The sequence below is a fragment of the Salvelinus fontinalis genome, chromosome 22 (assembly GCF_029448725.1).
Source record: "Salvelinus fontinalis isolate EN_2023a chromosome 22, ASM2944872v1, whole genome shotgun sequence".
Taxonomy (NCBI): domain Eukaryota; kingdom Metazoa; phylum Chordata; class Actinopteri; order Salmoniformes; family Salmonidae; genus Salvelinus; species Salvelinus fontinalis.
The window spans coordinates 19,226,490-19,242,058 of NC_074686.1; the positions used below are offsets into that span (position 1 = coordinate 19,226,490).

General features: G+C 45.2%; 17 non-coding genes across 17 annotated transcripts; all 17 read right to left on the bottom strand.

The window, feature by feature from the left end:
- Positions 1 to 1,853: 1,853 nt before the first annotated feature.
- On the bottom strand, positions 1,854 to 1,926 carry trnaf-gaa (transfer RNA phenylalanine (anticodon GAA)). Its single transcript has one exon. It is a non-coding gene; the product is annotated as a tRNA-Phe (tRNA).
- Positions 1,927 to 2,008: 82 nt separating this feature from the next.
- trnai-aau (transfer RNA isoleucine (anticodon AAU)) lies at positions 2,009 to 2,082 on the bottom strand. The gene has a single exon. It is a non-coding gene; the product is annotated as a tRNA-Ile (tRNA).
- Positions 2,083 to 3,200: 1,118 nt separating this feature from the next.
- Positions 3,201 to 3,273, bottom strand: trnaf-gaa (transfer RNA phenylalanine (anticodon GAA)). The gene has a single exon. It is a non-coding gene; the product is annotated as a tRNA-Phe (tRNA).
- Positions 3,274 to 4,695: 1,422 nt separating this feature from the next.
- trnai-aau (transfer RNA isoleucine (anticodon AAU)) lies at positions 4,696 to 4,769 on the bottom strand. Its single transcript has one exon. It is a non-coding gene; the product is annotated as a tRNA-Ile (tRNA).
- A 1,268-nt stretch (positions 4,770 to 6,037) lies between these two features.
- trnai-aau (transfer RNA isoleucine (anticodon AAU)) lies at positions 6,038 to 6,111 on the bottom strand. Its single transcript has one exon. It is a non-coding gene; the product is annotated as a tRNA-Ile (tRNA).
- Positions 6,112 to 6,552: 441 nt separating this feature from the next.
- On the bottom strand, positions 6,553 to 6,625 carry trnaf-gaa (transfer RNA phenylalanine (anticodon GAA)). Its single transcript has one exon. It is a non-coding gene; the product is annotated as a tRNA-Phe (tRNA).
- An 82-nt stretch (positions 6,626 to 6,707) lies between these two features.
- trnai-aau (transfer RNA isoleucine (anticodon AAU)) lies at positions 6,708 to 6,781 on the bottom strand. Its single transcript has one exon. It is a non-coding gene; the product is annotated as a tRNA-Ile (tRNA).
- A 597-nt stretch (positions 6,782 to 7,378) lies between these two features.
- trnai-aau (transfer RNA isoleucine (anticodon AAU)) lies at positions 7,379 to 7,452 on the bottom strand. The gene has a single exon. It is a non-coding gene; the product is annotated as a tRNA-Ile (tRNA).
- A 1,272-nt stretch (positions 7,453 to 8,724) lies between these two features.
- Positions 8,725 to 8,798, bottom strand: trnai-aau (transfer RNA isoleucine (anticodon AAU)). Its single transcript has one exon. It is a non-coding gene; the product is annotated as a tRNA-Ile (tRNA).
- A 441-nt stretch (positions 8,799 to 9,239) lies between these two features.
- trnaf-gaa (transfer RNA phenylalanine (anticodon GAA)) lies at positions 9,240 to 9,312 on the bottom strand. Its single transcript has one exon. It is a non-coding gene; the product is annotated as a tRNA-Phe (tRNA).
- An 82-nt stretch (positions 9,313 to 9,394) lies between these two features.
- Positions 9,395 to 9,468, bottom strand: trnai-aau (transfer RNA isoleucine (anticodon AAU)). Its single transcript has one exon. It is a non-coding gene; the product is annotated as a tRNA-Ile (tRNA).
- Positions 9,469 to 10,065: 597 nt separating this feature from the next.
- On the bottom strand, positions 10,066 to 10,139 carry trnai-aau (transfer RNA isoleucine (anticodon AAU)). The gene has a single exon. It is a non-coding gene; the product is annotated as a tRNA-Ile (tRNA).
- Positions 10,140 to 10,728: 589 nt separating this feature from the next.
- Positions 10,729 to 10,802, bottom strand: trnai-aau (transfer RNA isoleucine (anticodon AAU)). The gene has a single exon. It is a non-coding gene; the product is annotated as a tRNA-Ile (tRNA).
- A 597-nt stretch (positions 10,803 to 11,399) lies between these two features.
- Positions 11,400 to 11,473, bottom strand: trnai-aau (transfer RNA isoleucine (anticodon AAU)). Its single transcript has one exon. It is a non-coding gene; the product is annotated as a tRNA-Ile (tRNA).
- A 441-nt stretch (positions 11,474 to 11,914) lies between these two features.
- Positions 11,915 to 11,987, bottom strand: trnaf-gaa (transfer RNA phenylalanine (anticodon GAA)). The gene has a single exon. It is a non-coding gene; the product is annotated as a tRNA-Phe (tRNA).
- An 82-nt stretch (positions 11,988 to 12,069) lies between these two features.
- On the bottom strand, positions 12,070 to 12,143 carry trnai-aau (transfer RNA isoleucine (anticodon AAU)). Its single transcript has one exon. It is a non-coding gene; the product is annotated as a tRNA-Ile (tRNA).
- A 1,260-nt stretch (positions 12,144 to 13,403) lies between these two features.
- Positions 13,404 to 13,477, bottom strand: trnai-aau (transfer RNA isoleucine (anticodon AAU)). The gene has a single exon. It is a non-coding gene; the product is annotated as a tRNA-Ile (tRNA).
- Between the last annotated feature and the right edge of the window lie 2,092 nt (positions 13,478 to 15,569).

The window sequence follows — 15,569 nt, forward strand, 5'->3', positions numbered from 1 at the left end:
ACGGGGATCGAACCCACGACCTTGGCGTTATTAGCACCACGCTCTAAACAACTGAGCTAACCGGCCACTTGCTACGGAGCGAAATTTTTTGGATGGACAGAGCCTCGGCCAGTGCTGGCGCAAAACCTGACAAGTCCACCAACAGTATAGCCTGACAAGACTAGACCCTCTTGGTTGCTCCTTGTGGCAAATCAACAAGGATGGGGAATTAGCTCAAATGGTAGAGTGCTTGCTTAGCATGCGAGAGGTAGTGGGATCGATGCCCACATTCTCCAAAATAACACATTTTGTTGTGGATCCAAGAACGTTCCAGTTCACACTTCATGCAGCTTTGTCTAACAACAACCTACTGTCATGTAGCAACTTTCATGTAACACTGATGTCACAATGTCGGATGTAAAAGAATGACATGACTAACTTTCAGAGGAGCTGTAGGCACACACAATTGATGCCCACAAACAAAGCTGTGGGAAGTTTCCTTGAAGCCAAAGACAGAACAACAACTTATGCCGAAACCCAGGATCGAAACAGGGAACTTTAGATCTTCAGTCTAACGCTCTCCCAACTGAGCTATTTCGGCAAGTCACTAATATTAATTATGTGGCACACTTGACCATACACATGCAAGTGACTCATGATTTTGACAATCTAAGTGTACCTCATGGCCAGTACGGGGATCAAACCCACGACCTTGGCGTTATTAGCACCACGCTCTAAACAACTGAGCTAACCGGCCACTTGCTACGGAGCGAAATTTTTAGGATGGACAGAGCCTCGGCCAGTGCTGGCGCAAAAACTGACAAGTCCACCAACAGTATAGCCTGACAAGACTAGACCCTCTTGGTTGCTCCTTGTGGCAAATCAACAAGGATGGGGAATTAGCTCAAATGGTAGAGTGCTTGCTTAGCATGCGAGAGGTAGTGGGATCGATGCCCACATTCTCCAAAATAACACATTTTGTTGTGGATCCAAGAACGTTCCAGTTCACACTTCATGCAGCTTTGTCTAACAACAACCTACTGTCATGTAGCAACTTTCATGTAACACTGATGTCACAATGTCGGATGTAAAAGAATGACATGACTAACTTTCAGAGGAGCTGTAGGCACACACAATTGATGCCCACAAACAAAGCTGTGGGAAGTTTCCTTGAAGCCAAAGACAGAACAACAACTTATGCCGAAACCCAGGATCGAAACAGGGAACTTTAGATCTTCAGTCTAACGCTCTCCCAACTGAGCTATTTCGGCAAGTCAATAATTTTAATTATGTGGCACACTTGACCATACACATGCAAGTGACTCATGATCTTGACAATCAAAATGTACCTCATGGCCAGTACGGGGATCGAACCCACGACCTTGGCGTTATTAGCACCACGCTCTAAACAACTGAGCTAACCGGCCACTTGCTACGGAGCGAAATTTTTAGGATGGACAGAGCCTCGGCCAGTGCTGGCGCAAAAACTGACAAGTCCACCAACAGTATAGCCTGACAAGACTAGACCCTCTTGGTTGCTCCTTGTGGCAAATCAACAAGGATGGGGAATTAGCTCAAATGGTAGAGTGCTTGCTTAGCATGCGAGAGGTAGTGGGATCGATGCCCACATTCTCCAAAATAACACGTTTTGTTGTGTATCCAAGAACGTTCCAGTTCACACTTCATGCAGCTTTGTCTAACAACAACCTACTGTCATGTAGCAACTTTCATGTAACACTGATGTCACAATGTCGGATGTAAAAGAATGACATGACTAACTTTCAGAGGAGCTGTAGGCACACACAATTGATGCCCACAAACAAAGCTGTGGGAAGTTTCCTTGAAGCCAAAGATAAAGATAGAACGACAACTAATGCCGAAACCCGGGATCGAACCAGGGACCTTTAGATCTTCAGTCTAACGCTCTCCCAACTGAGCTATTTCGGCAAGTCACTATTATTAATTATTTGGCACACTTGACCATACACATGCAAGTGACTCATGATTTTGACAATCAAAATGTACCTCATGGCCAGTACGGGAATCGAACCCACGACGTTGGCGTTATTAGCACCACGCTCTAACCAACTGAGCTAACCGGCCACTTGCTACGGAGCAAAATTTTTAGGATGCACAGAGCCTCGGCCAGTGCTGGCGCAAAAACTAACAAGTCCACCAACAGTATAGCCTGACAAGACTAGACCCTCTTGGTTGCTCCTTGTGGCAAATCGACAAGGATGGGGAATTAGCTCAAATGGTAGAGTGCTTGCTTAGCATGCGAGAGGTAGTGGGATCGATGCCCACATTCTCCAAAATAACCCATTTTGTTAGGGATCCAAGAACGTTCCAGTTCACACTTCATGCAACTTTGTCTAACAACAACCTACTGTCATGTAGCAACTTTCATGTCACAATGTCGGATGTAAAAGAATGACATGACTAACTTTCAGAGGAGCTGTAGGCACACACAATTGATGCCCACAAACAAAGCTGTGGGAAGTTTCCTTGAAGCCAAAGCTGAGGATAAAGATAGAACGACAACTAATGCCGAAACCCAGGATCGAACCAGGTACATTTAAATCTTCAGTCTAACGATCTCCCAACTGAGCTATTTCGGCAAGTCCCTAATAATAATTATGTGGCACACTTGACCATACACATGCAAGTGACTCATGATTTTGACAATCAAAATGTACCTCATGGCCAGTACGGGGATCGACCCACGACCTTGGCGTTATTAGCACCACGCTGTAACCAACTGAGCTAACCGGCCACTTGCTAAGGAGGAAGAATTTTTAGGATGCACAGAGCCTCGGCCAGTGCTGGCGCAATAACTAACAAGTCCACCAACAGTATAGCCTGACAAGACTAGACCCTCTTGGTTGCTCATTGTGGCAAATCAACAAGGATGGGGAATTAGCTCAAATGGTAGAGTGCTTGCTTAGCATGCGAGAGGTAGTGGGATCGATGCCCACATTCTCCAAAATAACACATTTTGTTGTGGATCCAAGAACGTTCCAGTTCACACTTCATGCAGCTTTGTCTATCAACAACCTACTGTCATGTAGCAACTTTCATGTAACACTGATGTCACAATGTCGGATGTAAAAGAATGACATGACTAACTTTCAGAGGAGCTGTAGGCACACACAATTGATGCCCACAAACAAAGCTGTGGGAAGTTTCCTTGAAGCCAAAGATAAAGATAGAACGACAACTAATGCCGAAACCCGGGATCGAACCAGGGACCTTTAGATCTTCAGTCTAACGCTCTCCCAACTGAGCTATTTCGGCAAGTCACTAATATTAATTATGTGGCACACTTGACCATACACATGCAAGTGACTCATGATTTTGACAATCTAAGTGTACCTCATGGCCAGTACGGGGATCAAACCCACGACCTTGGCGTTATTAGCACCACGCTCTAAACAACTGAGCTAACCGGCCACTTGCTACGGAGCGAAATTTTTAGGATGGACAGAGCCTCGGCCAGTGCTGGCGCAAAAACTGACAAGTCCTCCAACAGTATAGCCTGACAAGACTAGACCCTCTTGGTTGCTCCTTGTGGCAAATCAACAAGGATGGGGAATTAGCTCAAATGGTAGAGTGCTTGCTTAGCATGCGAGAGGGAGTGGGATCGATGCCCACATTCTCCAAAATAACACATTTTGTTGTGGATCCAAGAACGTTCCAGTTCACACTTCATGCAGCTTTGTCTAACAACAACCTACTGTCATGTAGCAACTTTCATGTAACACTGATGTCACAATGTCGGATGTAAAAGAATGACATGACTAACTTTCAGAGGAGCTGTAGGCACACACAATTGATGCCCACAAACAAAGCTGTGGGAAGTTTCCTTGAAGCCAAAGACAGAACAACAACTTATGCCGAAACCCAGGATCGAAACAGGGAACTTTAGATCTTCAGTCTAACGCTCTCCCAACTGAGCTATTTCGGCAAGTGACTAATATTAATTATGTGGCACACTTGACCATACACATGCAAGTGACTCATGATTTTGACAATCTAAGTGTACCTCATGGCCAGTACGGGGATCAAACCCACGACCTTGGCGTTATTAGCACCACGCTCTAAACAACTGAGCTAACCGGCCACTTGCTACGGAGCGAAATTTTTAGGATGGACAGAGCCTCGGCCAGTGCTGGCGCAAAAACTGACAAGTCCACCAAAAGTATAGCCTGACAAGACTAGACCCTCTTGGTTGCTCCTTGTGGCAAATCAACAAGGATGCGGAATTAGCTCAAATGGTAGAGTGCTTGCTTAGCATGCGAGAGGTAGTGGGATCGATGCCCACATTCTCCAAAATAACACATTTTGTTGTGGATCCAAGAACGTTCCAGTTCACACTTCATGCAGCTTTGTCTAACAACAACCTACTGTCATGTAGCAACTTTCATGTAACACTGATGTCACAATGTCGGATGTAAAAGAATGACATGACTAACTTTCAGAGGAGCTGTAGGCACACACAATTGATGCCCACAAACAAAGCTGTGAGAAGTTTCCTTGAAGCCAAAGACAGAACAACAACTTATGCCGAAACCCAGGATCGAACCATGGACCTTTAGATCTTCAGTCTAACGCTCTCCCAACTGAGCTATTTCGGCAAGTCACTATTATTAATTATTTGGCACACTTGACCATACACATGCAAGTGACTCATGATTTTGACAATCAAAATGTACCTCATGGCCAGTACGGGGATCGAACCCACGACGTTGGCGTTATTAGCACCACGCTCTAACCAACTGAGCTAACCGGCCACTTGCTACGGAGCAAAATTTTTAGGATGCACAGAGCCTCGGCCAGTGCTGGCGCAAAAACTAACAAGTCCACCAACAGTATAGCCTGACAAGACTAGACCCTCTTGGTTGCTCCTTGTGGCAAATCGACAAGGATGGGGAATTAGCTCAAATGGTAGAGTGCTTGCTTAGCATGCGAGAGGTAGTGGGATCGATGCCCACATTCTCCAAAATAACCCATTTTGTTAGGGATCCAAGAACGTTCCAGTTCACACTTCATGCAACTTTGTCTAACAACAACCTACTGTCATGTAGCAACTTTCATGTCACAATGTCGGATGTAAAAGAATGACATGACTAACTTTCAGAGGAGCTGTAGGCACACACAATTGATGCCCACAAACAAAGCTGTGGGAAGTTTCCTTGAAGCCAAAGCTGAGGATAAAGATAGAACGACAACTAATGCCGAAACCCAGGATCGAACCAGGTACATTTAAATCTTCAGTCTAACGATCTCCCAACTGAGCTATTTCGGCAAGTCCCTAATAATAATTATGTGGCACACTTGACCATACACATGCAAGTGACTCATGATTTTGACAATCAAAATGTACCTCATGGCCAGTACGGGGATCGACCCACGACCTTGGCGTTATTAGCACCACGCTGTAACCAACTGAGCTAACCGGCCACTTGCTAAGGAGGAAGAATTTTTAGGATGCACAGAGCCTCGGCCAGTGCTGGCGCAATAACTAACAAGTCCACCAACAGTATAGCCTGACAAGACTAGACCCTCTTGGTTGCTCCTTGTGGCAAATCAACAAGGATGGGGAATTAGCTCAAATGGTAGAGTGCTTGCTTAGCATGCGAGAGGTAGTGGGATCGATGCCCACATTCTCCAAAATAACCCATTTTGTTAGGGATCCAAGAACGTTCCAGTTCACACTTCATGCAACTTTGTCTAACAACAACCTACTGTCATGTAGCAACTTTCATGTCACAATGTCGGATGTAAAAGAATGACATGACTAACTTTCAGAGGAGCTGTAGGCACACACAATTGATGCCCACAAACAAAGCTGTGGGAAGTTTCCTTGAAGCTAAAGCTGAGGATAAAGATAGAACGACAACTAATGCCGAAACCCAGGATCGAACCAGGTACATTTAAATCTTCAGTCTAACGCTCTCCCAACTGAGCTATTGCAGCAAGTCCCTAATAATAATTATGTGGCACACTTGACCATACACATGCAAGTGACTCATGATTTTGACAATCAAAATGTACCTCATGGCCAGTACGGGGATCGAACCCACGACCTTGGCGTTATTAGCACCACGCTGTAACCAACTGAGCTAACCGGCCACTTGCTAAAGAGCAACATTTTTAGGATGCACAGAGCCTCGGCCAGTGCTGGCGCAATAACTAACAAGTCCACCAACAGTATAGCCTGACAAGACTAGACCCTCTTGGTTGCTCCTTGTGGCAAATCAACAAGGATGGGGAATTAGCTCAAATGGTAGAGTGCTTGCTTAGCATGCGAGAGGTAGTGGGATCGATGCCCACATTCTCCAAAATAACACATTTTGTTGTGGATCCAAGAACGTTCCAGTTCACACTTCATGCAGCTTTGTCTATCAACAACCTACTGTCATGTAGCAACTTTCATGTAACACTGATGTCACAAAGTCGGATGTAAAAGAAGGACATGACTAACTTTCAGAGGAGCTGTAGGCACACACAATTGATGCCCACAAACAAAGCTGTGGGAAGTTTCCTTGAAGCCAAAGATAGAACGACAACTAATGCCGAAACCCGGGATCGAACCAGGGACCTTTAGATCTTCAGTCTAACGCTCTCCCAACTGAGCTATTTCGGCAAGTCACTATTATTAATTATTTGGCACACTTGACCATACACATGCAAGTGACTCATGATTTTGACAATCAAAATGTACCTCATGGCCAGTACGGGGATCGAACCCACGACGTTGGCGTTATTAGCACCACGCTCTAACCAACTGAGCTAACCGGCCACTTGCTACGGAGCAAAATTTTTAGGATGCACAGAGCCTCGGCCAGTGCTGGCGCAAAAACTAACAAGTCCACCAACAGTATAGCCTGACAAGACTAGACCCTCTTGGTTGCTCCTTGTGGCAAATCAACAAGGATGGGGAATTAGCTCAAATGGTAGAGTGCTTGCTTAGCATGCGAGAGGTAGTGGGATCGATGCCCACATTCTCCAAAATAACCCATTTTGTTAGGGATCCAAGAACGTTCCAGTTCACACTTCATGCAACTTTGTCTATCAACAACCTACTGTCATGTAGCAACTTTCATGTCACAATGTCGGATGTAAAAGAATGACATGACTAACTTTCAGAGGAGCTGTAGGCACACACAATTGATGCCCACAAACAAAGCTGTGGGAAGTTTCCTTGAAGCCAAAGCTGAGGATAAAGATAGAACGACAACTAATGCCGAAACCCAGGATCGAACCAGGTACATTTAAATCTTCAGTCTAACGCTCTCCCAACTGAGCTATTGCAGCAAGTCCCTAATAATAATTATGTGGCACACTTGACCATACACATGCAAGTGACTCATGATTTTGACAATCAAAATGTACCTCATGGCCAGTACGGGGATCGAACCCACGACCTTGGCGTTATTAGCACCACGCTGTAACCAACTGAGCTAACCGGCCACTTGCTAAGGAGCAACATTTTTAGGATGCACAGAGCCTCGGCCAGTGCTGGCGCAATAACTAACAAGTCCACCAACAGTATAGCCTGACAAGACTAGACCCTCTTGGTTGCTCCTTGTGGCAAATCAACAAGGATGGGGAATTAGCTCAAATGGTAGAGTGCTTGCTTAGCATGCGAGAGGTAGTGGGATCGATGCCCACATTCTCCAAAATAACACATTTTGTTGTGGATCCAAGAACGTTCCAGTTCACACAGCTTTGTCTATCAACAACCTACTGTCATGTAGCAACTTTCATGTAACACTGATGTCACAATGTCGGATGTAAAAGAATGACATGACTAACTTTCAGAGGAGCTGTAGGCACACACAATTGATGCCCACAAACAAAGCTGTGGGAAGTTTCCTTGAAGCCAAAGCTGAGGATAAAGATAGAACGACAACTAATGCCGAAACCCAGGATCGAACCAGGTACATTTAAATCTTCAGTCTAACGATCTCCCAACTGAGCTATTTCGGCAAGTCCCTAATAATAATTATGTGGCACACTTGACCATACACATGCAAGTGACTCATGATTTTGACAATCAAAATGTACCTCATGGCCAGTACGGGGATCGACCCACGACCTTGGCGTTATTAGCACCACGCTGTAACCAACTGAGCTAACCGGCCACTTGCTAAGGAGGAAGAATTTTTAGGATGCACAGAGCCTCGGCCAGTGCTGGCGCAATAACTAACAAGTCCACCAACAGTATAGCCTGACAAGACTAGACCCTCTTGGTTGCTCCTTGTGGCAAATCAACAAGGATGGGGAATTAGCTCAAATGGTAGAGTGCTTGCTTAGCATGCGAGAGGTAGTGGGATCGATGCCCACATTCTCCAAAATAACCCATTTTGTTAGGGATCCAAGAACGTTCCAGTTCACACTTCATGCAACTTTGTCTAACAACAACCTACTGTCATGTAGCAACTTTCATGTCACAATGTCGGATGTAAAAGAATGACATGACTAACTTTCAGAGGAGCTGTAGGCACACACAATTGATGCCCACAAACAAAGCTGTGGGAAGTTTCCTTGAAGCTAAAGCTGAGGATAAAGATAGAACGACAACTAATGCCGAAACCCAGGATCGAACCAGGTACATTTAAATCTTCAGTCTAACGCTCTCCCAACTGAGCTATTGCAGCAAGTCCCTAATAATAATTATGTGGCACACTTGACCATACACATGCAAGTGACTCATGATTTTGACAATCAAAATGTACCTCATGGCCAGTACGGGGATCGAACCCACGACCTTGGCGTTATTAGCACCACGCTGTAACCAACTGAGCTAACCGGCCACTTGCTAAAGAGCAACATTTTTAGGATGCACAGAGCCTCGGCCAGTGCTGGCGCAATAACTAACAAGTCCACCAACAGTATAGCCTGACAAGACTAGACCCTCTTGGTTGCTCCTTGTGGCAAATCAACAAGGATGGGGAATTAGCTCAAATGGTAGAGTGCTTGCTTAGCATGCGAGAGGTAGTGGGATCGATGCCCACATTCTCCAAAATAACACATTTTGTTGTGGATCCAAGAACGTTCCAGTTCACACTTCATGCAGCTTTGTCTATCAACAACCTACTGTCATGTAGCAACTTTCATGTAACACTGATGTCACAAAGTCGGATGTAAAAGAAGGACATGACTAACTTTCAGAGGAGCTGTAGGCACACACAATTGATGCCCACAAACAAAGCTGTGGGAAGTTTCCTTGAAGCCAAAGATAGAACGACAACTAATGCCGAAACCCGGGATCGAACCAGGGACCTTTAGATCTTCAGTCTAACGCTCTCCCAACTGAGCTATTTCGGCAAGTCACTATTATTAATTATTTGGCACACTTGACCATACACATGCAAGTGACTCATGATTTTGACAATCAAAATGTACCTCATGGCCAGTACGGGGATCGAACCCACGACGTTGGCGTTATTAGCACCACGCTCTAACCAACTGAGCTAACCGGCCACTTGCTACGGAGCAAAATTTTTAGGATGCACAGAGCCTCGGCCAGTGCTGGCGCAAAAACTAACAAGTCCACCAACAGTATAGCCTGACAAGACTAGACCCTCTTGGTTGCTCCTTGTGGCAAATCAACAAGGATGGGGAATTAGCTCAAATGGTAGAGTGCTTGCTTAGCATGCGAGAGGTAGTGGGATCGATGCCCACATTCTCCAAAATAACCCATTTTGTTAGGGATCCAAGAACGTTCCAGTTCACACTTCATGCAACTTTGTCTATCAACAACCTACTGTCATGTAGCAACTTTCATGTCACAATGTCGGATGTAAAAGAATGACATGACTAACTTTCAGAGGAGCTGTAGGCACACACAATTGATGCCCACAAACAAAGCTGTGGGAAGTTTCCTTGAAGCCAAAGCTGAGGATAAAGATAGAACGACAACTAATGCCGAAACCCAGGATCGAACCAGGTACATTTAAATCTTCAGTCTAACGCTCTCCCAACTGAGCTATTGCAGCAAGTCCCTAATAATAATTATGTGGCACACTTGACCATACACATGCAAGTGACTCATGATTTTGACAATCAAAATGTACCTCATGGCCAGTACGGGGATCGAACCCACGACCTTGGCGTTATTAGCACCACGCTGTAACCAACTGAGCTAACCGGCCACTTGCTAAGGAGCAACATTTTTAGGATGCACAGAGCCTCGGCCAGTGCTGGCGCAATAACTAACAAGTCCACCAACAGTATAGCCTGACAAGACTAGACCCTCTTGGTTGCTCCTTGTGGCAAATCAACAAGGATGGGGAATTAGCTCAAATGGTAGAGTGCTTGCTTAGCATGCGAGAGGTAGTGGGATCGATGCCCACATTCTCCAAAATAACACATTTTGTTGTGGATCCAAGAACGTTCCAGTTCACACAGCTTTGTCTATCAACAACCTACTGTCATGTAGCAACTTTCATGTAACACTGATGTCACAATGTCGGATGTAAAAGAATGACATGACTAACTTTCAGAGGAGCTGTAGGCACACACAATTGATGCCCACAAACAAAGCTGTGGGAAGTTTCCTTGAAGCCAAAGACAGAACAACAACTTATGCCGAAACCCAGGATCGAACCATGGACCTTTAGATCTTCAGTCTAACGCTCTCCCAACTGAGCTATTTCGGCAAGTCACTATTATTAATTATTTGGCACACTTGACCATACACATGCAAGTGACTCATGATTTTGACAATCAAAATGTACCTCATGGCCAGTACGGGGATCGAACCCACAACGTTGGCGTTATTAGCACCACGCTCTAACCAACTGAGCTAACCGGCCACTTGCTACGGAGCAAAATTTTTAGGATGCACAGAGCCTCGGCCAGTGCTGGCGCAAAAACTAACAAGTCCACCAACAGTATAGCCTGACAAGACTAGACCCTCTTGGTTGCTCCTTGTGGCAAATCAACAAGGATGGGGAATTAGCTCAAATGGTAGAGTGCTTGCTTAGCATGCGAGAGGTAGTGGGATCGATGCCCACATTCTCCAAAATAACCCATTTTGTTAGGGATCCAAGAACGTTCCAGTTCACACTTCATGCAACTTTGTCTAACAACAACCTACTGTCATGTAGCAACTTTCATGTCACAATGTCGGATGTAAAAGAATGACATGACTAACTTTCAGAGGAGCTGTAGGCACACACAATTGATGCCCACAAACAAAGCTGTGGGATGTTTCCTTGAAGCTAAAGCTGAGGATAAAGATAGAACGACAACTAATGCCGAAACCCAGGATCGAACCAGGTACATTTAAATCTTCAGTCTAACGCTCTCCCAACTGAGCTATTGCAGCAAGTCCCTAATAATAATTATGTGGCACACTTGACCATACACATGCAAGTGACTCATGATTTTGACAATCAAAATGTACCTCATGGCCAGTACGGGGATCGAACCCACGACCTTGGCGTTATTAGCACCACGCTGTAACCAACTGAGCTAACCGGCCACTTGCTAAAGAGCAACATTTTTAGGATGCACAGAGCCTCGGCCAGTGCTGGCGCAATAACTAACAAGTCCACCAACAGTATAGCCTGACAAGACTAGACCCTCTTGGTTGCTCCTTGTGGCAAATCAACAAGGATGGGGAATTAGCTCAAATGGTAGAGTGCTTGCTTAGCATGCGAGAGGTAGTGGGATCGATGCCCACATTCTCCAAAATAACACATTTTGTTGTGGATCCAAGAACGTTCCAGTTCACACTTCATGCAGCTTTGTCTATCAACAACCTACTGTCATGTAGCAACTTTCATGTAACACTGATGTCACAAAGTCGGATGTAAAAGAAGGACATGACTAACTTTCAGAGGAGCTGTAGGCACACACAATTGATGCCCACAAACAAAGCTGTGGGAAGTTTCCTTGAAGCCAAAGATAGAACGACAACTAATGCCGAAACCCGGGATCGAACCAGGGACCTTTAGATCTTCAGTCTAACGCTCTCCCAACTGAGCTATTTCGGCAAGTCACTATTATTAATTATTTGGCACACTTGACCATACACATGCAAGTGACTCATGATTTTGACAATCAAAATGTACCTCATGGCCAGTACGGGGATCGAACCCACGACGTTGGCGTTATTAGCACCACGCTCTAACCAACTGAGCTAACCGGCCACTTGCTACGGAGCAAAATTTTTAGGATGCACAGAGCCTCGGCCAGTGCTGGCGCAAAAACTAACAAGTCCACCAACAGTATAGCCTGACAAGACTAGACCCTCTTGGTTGCTCCTTGTGGCAAATCAACAAGGATGGGGAATTAGCTCAAATGGTAGAGTGCTTGCTTAGCATGCGAGAGGTAGTGGGATCCATGCCCACATTCTCCAAAATAACCCATTTTGTTAGGGATCCAAGAACGTTCCAGTTCACACTTCATGCAACTTTGTCTATCAACAACCTACTGTCATGTAGCAACTTTCATGTCACAATGTCGGATGTAAAAGAATGACATGACTAACTTTCAGAGGAGCTGTAGGCACACACAATTGATGCCCACAAACAAAGCTGTGGGAAGTTTCCTTGAAGCCAAAGCTGAGGATAAAGATAGAACGACAACTAATGCCGAAACCCAGGATCGAACCAGGTACATTTAAATCTTCAGTCTAACGCTCTCCCAACTGAGCTATTGCAGCAAGTCCCTAATAATAATTATGTGGCACACTTGACCATACACATGCAAGTGACTCATGATTTTGACAATCAAAATGTACCTCATGGCCAGTACGGGGATCGAACCCACGACCTTGGCGTTATTAGCACCACGCTGTAACCAACTGAGCTAACCGGCCACTTGCTAAGGAGCAACATTTTTAGGATGCACAGAGCCTCGGCCAGTGCTGGCGCAATAACTAACAAGTCCACCAACAGTATAGCCTGACAAGACTAGACCCTCTTGGTTGCTCCTTGTGGCAAATCAACAAGGATGGGGAATTAGCTCAAATGGTAGAGTGCTTGCTTAGCATGCGAGAGGTAGTGGGATCGATGCCCACATTCTCCAAAATAACACATTTTGTTGTGGATCCAAGAACGTTCCAGTTCACACAGCTTTGTCTATCAACAACCTACTGTCATGTAGCAACTTTCATGTAACACTGATGTCACAATGTCGGATGTAAAAGAATGACATGACTAACTTTCAGAGGAGCTGTAGGCACACACAATTGATGCCCACAAACAAAGCTGTGGGAAGTTTCCTTGAAGCCAAAGACAGAACAACAACTTATGCCGAAACCCAGGATCGAACCATGGACCTTTAGATCTTCAGTCTAACGCTCTCCCAACTGAGCTATTTCGGCAAGTCACTATTATTAATTATTTGGCACACTTGACCATACACATGCAAGTGACTCATGATTTTGACAATCAAAATGTACCTCATGGCCAGTACGGGGATCGAACCCACAACGTTGGCGTTATTAGCACCACGCTCTAACCAACTGAGCTAACCGGCCACTTGCTACGGAGCAAAATTTTTAGGATGCACAGAGCCTCGGCCAGTGCTGGCGCAAAAACTAACAAGTCCACCAACAGTATAGCCTGACAAGACTAGACCCTCTTGGTTGCTCCTTGTGGCAAATCAACAAGGATGGGGAATTAGCTCAAATGGTAGAGTGCTTGCTTAGCATGCGAGAGGTAGTGGGATCGATGCCCACATTCTCCAAAATAACCCATTTTGTTAGGGATCCAAGAACGTTCCAGTTCACACTTCATGCAACTTTGTCTATCAACAACCTACTGTCATGTAGCAACTTTCATGTCACAATGTCGGATGTAAAAGAATGACATGACTAACTTTCAGAGGAGCTGTAGGCACACACAATTGATGCCCACAAACAAAGCTGTGGGAAGTTTCCTTGAAGCCAAAGCTGAGGATAAAGACAGAACGACAACTAATGCCGAAACCCAGGATCGAACCAGGTACATTTAAATCTTCAGTCTAACGCTCTCCCAACTGAGCTATTGCAGCAAGTCCCTAATAATAATTATGTGGCACACTTGACCATACACATGCAAGTGACTCATGATTTTGACAATCAAAATGTACCTCATGGCCAGTACGGGGATCGAACCCACGACCTTGGCGTTATTAGCACCACGCTGTAACCAACTGAGCTAACCGGCCACTTGCTAAGGAGCAACATTTTTAGGATGCACAGAGCCTCGGCCAGTGCTGGCGCAATAACTAACAAGTCCACCAACAGTATAGCCTGACAAGACTAGACCCTCTTGGTTGCTCCTTGTGGCAAATCAACAAGGATGGGGAATTAGCTCAAATGGTAGAGTGCTTGCTTAGCATGCGAGAGGTAGTGGGATCGATGCCCACATTCTCCAAAATAACACATTTTGTTGTGGATCCAAGAACGTTCCAGTTCACACTTCATGCAGCTTTGTCTAACAACAACCTACTGTCATGTAGCAACTTTCATGTAACACTGATGTCACAATGTCGGATGTAAAAGAATGACATGACTAACTTTCAGAGGAGCTGTAGGCACACACAATTGATGCCCACAAACAAAGCTGTGGGAAGTTTCCTTGAAGCCAAAGACAGAACAACAACTTATGCCGAAACCCAGGATCGAAACAGGGAACTTTAGATCTTCAGTCTAACGCTCTCCCAACTGAGCTATTTCGGCAAGTCAATAATTTTAATTATGTGGCACACTTGACCATACACATGCAAGTGACTCATGATCTTGACAATCAAAATGTACCTCATTGCCAGTACGGGGATCGAACCCACGACCTTGGCGTTATTAGCACCACGCTCTAAACAACTGAGCTAACCGGCCACTTGCTACGGAGCGAAATTTTTAGGATGGACAGAGCCTCGGCCAGTGCTGGCGCAAAAACTGACAAGTCCACCAACAGTATAGCCTGACAAGACTAGACCCTCTTGGTTGCTCCTTGTGGCAAATCAACAAGGATGGGGAATTAGCTCAAATGGTAGAGTGCTTGCTTAGCATGCGAGAGGTAGTGGGATCGATGCCCACATTCTCCAAAATAACACATTTTGTTGTGGATCCAAGAACGTTCCAGTTCACACTTCATGCAGCTTTGTCTAACAACAACCTACTGTCATGTAGCAACTTTCATGTAACACTGATGTCACAATGTCGCATGTAAAAGAATGACATGACTAACTTTCAGAGGAGCTGTAGGCACACACAATTGATGCCCACAAACAAAGCTGTGGGAAGTTTCCTTGAAGCCAAAGACAGAACAACAACTTATGCCGAAACCCAGGATCGAAACAGGGAACTTTAGATCTTCAGTCTAACGCTCTCCCAACTGAGCTATTTCGGCAAGTCACTAATATTAATTATGTGGCACACTTGACCATACACATGCAAGTGACTCATGATTTTGACAATCTAAGTGTACCTCATGGCCAGTACGGGGATCAAACCCACGACCTTGGCGTTATTAGCACCACGCTCTAAACAACTGAGCTAACCGGCCACTTGCTACGGAGCGAAATTTTTAGGATGGACAGAGCCTCGGCCAGTGCTGGCGCAAAAACTGACAAGTCCACCAACAGTA